This window comes from Anopheles arabiensis, chromosome 2, assembly GCF_016920715.1.
Source record: "Anopheles arabiensis isolate DONGOLA chromosome 2, AaraD3, whole genome shotgun sequence".
Taxonomy (NCBI): Eukaryota; Metazoa; Arthropoda; class Insecta; order Diptera; family Culicidae; genus Anopheles; species Anopheles arabiensis.
This window is the reverse complement of record NC_053517.1, coordinates 98,471,656-98,478,833: the sequence shown is the minus strand read 5'-3', so window position 1 is coordinate 98,478,833 and position 7,178 is coordinate 98,471,656.

Here is a 7,178-nt window from a genome sequence, read left to right as displayed (position 1 = left end):
ACAGGAAGAAGAAAGAAGGGGGGTGTGGGAGGCCGCGTATTAATAGGTTATTGACATTCTTTTGCAAACTGTTTTCAAACAAACACATCGTGACTGCCTCCGGGGGTGTAGAGCCGGTACGTCAATGCAAAAGAAATACGTTGTCCCGAAACAAAGTTTAACAAACACTTCACAGCTTTCGATCTTAAAGCGAAAGATTGTCTTGGGAGCGGGGATGATGCGTTCCTTTCCATTATTAAACGCGGTAGATACCGAATTGATGTGAGATGAAACCCTTCAACCTGCTTGCGTAATGTCCTTCAGCAAGCAAGGCCCATACACGGTGTGCCGGTTAACATGGGTAACAAATGGCTTAGGTGAAACGAAGCGTAACAAAATGCACCGCTTCCCTCCACCGAACGGGAGGTGGGAGGAACGAATCTTTCGACGGAATGGGTGGAATCGAAAATGAGCGGTAAATTGATTCAGGGCAGTGTTTTGGGAAAGTTTGCTATTGAGTAGAAGAAATAAAGGGAAGTAAAGGGGTGAGCTAAGAATGAAGATTAATGACTAAAGTGAAGGTTAATTAAACGTACGCGTCATACGAAAAATAGTTGACAGAGAGTTGGTTTGGGTCTGAGATCTTGAATGCTTTTAAATCATGTTATGTTATGTTTTGTTTCCTTTTTAAGTAATTTTTTTATTTGTTTACTCTCTGAATTGTTTCTATTATCATTTTACTTATTTTCTGTTTTTATTTGCAAATATTATGTTTCATATTTATATTTTTCATATGCTTTGTGTTTTTATTTGTGTTTCCATTATTTTTCAATTGGTTATCTTAGCTTTGGGTTATTTATAAACACTCTTATTTACTTGTTTATGTACTCGTTTCTATGTTTCCTTGAAACAATATGAAAAGAGATATATTGATATGTTTTTTTTTTATTTGATTTCTTTCTTTTTATTTATTTTCAGTTATTTAGATAAATATTATGACGATTTTGATCGTTCATTCTTTAATTTGATTAGCTATTTAATGACCTAAAACTATGCTTGATGCAATGTTGATTTTTCTTACTTATTTACTTATTCACTTATTATTTATGGAAGTTTTTTTTTTATGTTTATTTACTTCTATATCTCGAACCACTTCTCACCTTTCCCAATATCGTTTTACTTTCTTCCTTGCTTAAATTGCTTAATGACCTACTAACTCACTTAATAACTACTTTTTCATCAATTTAACAATACACTTTGTTTCATGAACTCGTCATCAATTTCAACAGCCACTTGGCAGCTTTCGGTCGATTCACTTTTTGCCACAACCTGCTCGTAAACCTGTGTAATCTGTCCAGTTATCCTCACTCGGTTTCCTCTCGACCTCTCGACCGTTCATCACAATAGAACAATTCATTTTTAGTTGTACCAAACACAAAACCATACCGGCCGCTCCCCACAATGCAGCATTCTTTGCCCACCGGCATTGATAGTGGGGTTGTTTTGGTGTGCTTTGTTTTCGGTTGCGTATTTCAGATGCCAACGGATGTGAACGACCATCGTTGTGGCCCATCGCATTACACTGAACTGAAGCGGGGCAACCCAAAAAAAAAAAAAAGAAGGGAAAGAGCTGGACAATTCAGCAGCGGACACAGTCCGTGCGGTGGCCCGTCGGGTCCAGGATTCGTCAGGGATGGAGCGGAGTTGGCAGTACGATAGTACATCGTTTCCAAATTGCAGCCATAAATAAATCATAAAAGAGGGATTACCCTGCTATCGTTCATTAAAATTCACCTACCGCAGAGATAACAAAGCCCGGGGTGGCACGCTGGCCTCGGGGATGGGTTGGACGGTTAGGGGGAGTGTCAGAATTCATCCTTAGCTTTGTGACCCGCGCCGAGATAAATGAAAGACGAATGAGGCAAAAACAAAAGGGTACAAAAAGGGACGACCGTATGGTGGTATGGAGCTAGAACAAAAGTGTATTACTCACGTGGTTTGGTTCGGCGGCTAGTGCGGATGGATGAGCGTGCGTGTGTCCATCGAACCTCGTTTTCCAATAAAATATGTCATAAACCTCCTGTCCATCGTGAGCCATGTGTACTGTAAGTCTTTTTTTGCTTTCTCTCTTTGCTCTTTCTCTCTCTCTCTCTCTCTCTCTCTTTGTTAGAGCTTTCGTTGAAGCAAAAACACCAGCAGTAGTTGACAGTTTGTGAATTTCTAGCTTTTTGTGGGCTGGTTTGGGTTTATCGCTGCTCCAATCGTCCCTACAAATGAACAGATGAGATGGGAGTTGGTTAGAGACTAAAGGGAGTGGGCGAGGGCACTAGTCATCAAAATCCTTTATTCTTGACCTCTGAGTGCATTCCAACACTACCCTACCACACTGCACTGCATAAGGGGGGGGGGGGGGGGAGAAAGGTACAAACCGCACCCAGAGAACCTTCCCGCACATCGCACGAGCATACAGGATGAGCAGGAATTAATTTCATTCCAGCCAAGCCAGGGCAAAGCCAGGCTCCAGACACGGCGGGGCGGGGTGGGATAAATATGGGAAGAAATATTCCATGCAGTAATAATGCCCGCCCGGCGACGACATACAATGGCAAAACCCCCACTAAGCCGGAACGTTCTGCTGCCTAGTCGGTGCCCGGTTTTGTGCAGATAAATAATTCCTAACCATCCTCAGGTGAGTGAGGCTGGTGGAGAGAGAGAGAGAGAGAGATGGCGAGAGAGGAGGCCCTCCGCCGAGCTTTGTATGAAGCATTAGCGTGCAGTTTTTTTTCCCCATCCCAACACTAGCAAAGGTGGATTGCGTTTTACAGCACAAAATACGGTACGGTTTTAAGCTGAATAATGAACGACGGGTGCAGTTGGTTGGTGTTTTGGATCAATTTTTAAACACAATTAAAACGTGTCAATGGGTTTTTGTCGCTTCAAAGAATGTGTGTGTGTGTGTGTGGATCCCTCACTAGCGTTGGGTGTGGGTTATGTTGCTAAAACTAATAGACTATTACGCATGAGTAAGGTTGTTTGCTGGCAAAGTGTTTTTGATCATTTGAATTCAAAGTTTTGTTGATCTTTAGCGGTTCTTTAATCCTTTAATTCTCCAAAGTTTGATATCTTCAAAATGTTTACAAGATGCTGAATAATGGAAAACTTTAAAGACCCAGAACAAAAGAGTTTGCTAATCCGTTGCTTATGTTTGAGGCGTTAAAAGTTTTCAAGGATTTTGGTCCTAATTAAATAGCGCCAAAATTTTTGCAAGGAAGTTGTTGAGTATGTTTTAAGGTCATAAGTATTGTTGCAAACTATTGCAACAGCACTCTTTCTTTCGCCCGTAGTAGTATTTGGTATTCAAAAACAAGCGTTTTCTTAAGCAGTCTATATTATTATTTTATTGCGACGCTAAAAATCAATCGCTTGACTCGGGCTACCGCGAAAGAGTGGCCTTCGGTCATTGCCTTAGCCACGCTGTTCGGGAGCCTTTGAGCGATCGGGAATATTCGGCTCGATCGGTATTGGATGCTTCCCACACTACGCGTTTGTACCGCGCTCTGTCGGGAATCACGGTAGATAACACCGACAGATCGAATCTAACGTTAATAATTATTAACAAGTATGTTTTATGATGAACACATACATCACATATTGGGAAAACGTAGCAGAACGGACGAGATTGAATAATAGAAGATATTATATTTGGGTTCATATTATGAGTATTAATGACTTTTATGTTTCACCCACAGCAAGGTGATGTGTCAGCAAAAGGACTTTTGATATAAGTTCAACCATGAAGAACTACAAAAAAAAAAACTCTCGATCAAACAATCAAACATTAAGTGAGGTGCCTCTTGGAGTAGGCTTTAATGCTTCATTGAATTTCTCGTTTCTTTGCTGAAATCCAAACCATTTAAGATTATCTATTTCTAAGCTCTAATTCATGTATGAACGTCCTCAACCAACCAATCTGATATCTAACACTACATGATGCAAATAGCTGTAATGAAAATAAGCAAAATAATTTGTATGTACTCGATTTTCATTAAACAATTACTTACTACTTACTAACTCATAGAAACACTTACTATTGCTGTAAAACATAATTGAAAAAAAAAACACACACACTGCAATGCTATGTCTACCTCCAACGCACAAACGATATAATAATAACCCTTGTGTTTGCTTCCACAGCTTCTCATAAGCTCTAAGTGTAAGACTGTGAAATTCGAATTTCATCCCGGCTAGCTTATCGGCTAACTGTGCCTTACCGTACACTGCCCTGACTCTGCCACTATACTTTCAATCCTCTTCCCAGGCTTAGAAAACTTAAAATCCCACATCATATCCCCTGGAGCCTTCCCCTCCGTACTCGTCCAAAGAGCTCTCGGGCTAGCTAATTTCTCGCTCAAGTGATAAACTGGTGTAAATTTAGGCACAGATTGTGCTGGACGCATTTACGTATCCATTAGCAGATACGTTCCGAGTACGTTCCTGCTGTACGTAAGATGATGAACAAGCTGTGTGTCCTGAGCTGTGGAGGAGAGTGTATGAGGGGGAGGTGCAAAAAAATGCAGAAAATCTACACAGAAATAAAAAAAAGGTAGATTTGCAAGCTCCAGAAGGGTTCGGGTACTTATCAGGTGTGTGTGTGTGAGCGCCGGTGTATCGGTGTAGTTCGGAGATAACATCCAGCACGTGAAATACGACCCCTAAAACTGGCGCACACACACAGTAGTTGCCAGTTGTTAACCATTTTATTGTGGCTATACCATTTTTGACTATCTCTGCCCGGTAGAAGAATAACAAAGTACCCTTTCTCCCCCCCCCCCTCCCCCCCTGTGATGGGACGGGAGTGCAGGCTCCAGCAACAAATGGATTTGGATTAGGAGGAGAAGAAGGCAGCGGGGAGAGTGCGGCTTCCCAGTACGCATCCGGACAACCGGAGGTCATTGTTTCGTTATGGTGAAATTATTCAAAAACCAATTCCCTTCCCATCCATCCTACAGTGCCCTTCGCCATGTTACGCTTACGCAGAGCTGGGATATGTGTGTCCGTCCGTACGGGTGTAGTTTTGATTGTAAATATTGAAAATTTATTGCCATCCTGGCCACCGCTCACTATGCTCCATTTTTCCAACCACCGTCAGCATTTGCACCAGTTGGAAGGAACACTGTAGCCCCTCCGCATGTGGTAGAGGTGTAGCCGATGTAAGAGTATTATAAATTAAATTATACTCTACTAGATTCTGCCGTGACGCAAGCGGGAGGTTTGTGTGTACCTCCCAGATAGGAGGGTTTTTTGGTTCCGATTTAGGGGTATGATTGCAAGTGAGAAGCTTGTGGTGAATTGGAGATGAGCTGCTTGTCCATCTGTAGTACAGCCAGGGTAAATCCACATTATGATTCCGCGTGCTGATGCTGATGTGGCCATAGGGATGATGGAGAAAAGAGCCTGCAAACAAAAGCAAAGCTGAAGGGATTCCGGGCTACCCGCATTCCATATCTTCCGAACTCCCGAAATAGCCCGCACTGCTATAATTTACCCTACTCACTTTTGTTGTAACCATTTCACTGTGCACAATCGGGCGTGGAATTCGGGCGTTGGAAAAGTTGAAGTTATTAATGCTTCATCATCGGTTTAAGCAGTGCTATCGGTGTCTTGATTTTATGGCGCAGCACGTCATTTCGGTTCAAGCTAAATGGGTTGCCGATGGGTGAATGGTTTGGGTGTGTTTGTGTCTAAAAGTTACCCAAATGAGTCGTAAAAAACTTATGCTTCTGTGTGGGGCAGTAATAGCCACACGATTAGCGTGCTATGAGTTTTACTGTTCTGCCCTGTTTAAGAGACCGTGTTTTAACAGCAGTTTGTAATTGCTTGTGGATAAGATTCTAGACAGAGCAAAGGTTTTGGAGGGTGTTATCATCAAAAAGTTATTATTAAAACGTTCAACCTAGTATTGCTTGTTTAGGAAACATTCAAACTATGGAGATTATTTTAAGGTTGTAGTGATTGATTGTGATACATAATTTGTGGGACATTTTCTCGACTCTTTCTAAATGGAAGTTAACTTTAAATAATGGGAATTGGACGCCGTGGTGCCGGCGGTGCCGGACGGGCTATTGAATTTGTCCAAAAAGGTTGCTCTAAAGACCAATTCCCTTCACATTAAGTTCATTTATCGTAAGAATGTTTCCTACATCTATCATAACTCCTGAAAAAACCTCAGTAAACAAACCAGTTGGGAGTTTCTTCAACCTATTTAATTGCTAAAAACAGGGCTAGTAGTTGATTATATTGTTGTAAATATCTACCAATTTTAATGGCATTTTAAATGAATTGCATGAATTTTAACATAAATTTACGTAGAAAATAGCATGTTGAAAGGTAATATTTAGAATCAGAATGTGCCTTTCTTTGTTAAATGTCTGTACCAAATCGTTGCTTGAACGAACTTTTATTATCCCAATTTTTTAAACTACGTGCAATTTGTCACCGAAATTGTGCCCAAAAAAGCTGGTCTAAAGAGGAAAAATACACTTGCTCCACACTCTGTTTATTAACCCGAACCGATATTCACACAACTCATTCATCAATCGATGTACAAAATAGAAAAAACCCAAACAAATCCGTTCACACAAAAATTCTACCAAAAACCCACCAAGCCATAATTTCATCATACACGCGTCCATCCACTTGCACCACTGTCCACGGGGAAGGGGTGGCGGTTTATGCAAACAAAACCAATAAAACCGCATAACCCGCAGCGAAACTAACGGCCAATACATCAACCGCGCGATCGTCCAACGGGAACCCTTCCGGACGGCTTCCGCTTTGCGCGCGCTAGCTGTTTCGCAAATAAAATCACTCCATTGCCATTGCCACCACCTACACTACCACGTATTTCGGAAAAGCGGACGTGACGGACGAGCGGATGCAAGTAAGCTTCCCTACCGAATGGCTGCCCCCGTAAAGTCTAAAGTTAAACCGCAACAGAGGGGGAAGCCGACAAAAAGTGCGGAGGAAAAATCACTTGACAAAACATTTGCACACTTTTCCGGGCTTCCTTTTGCTCTACACACACACACACACGCACTGTCACAATCGGTAATAATCGAATCGTTTGTGTGCGGGCTGGATCTCCCAGGTTTGGCGATTGAAAATTGAGCTTCCGGGTGTGAGCATAATTCGATAACCAG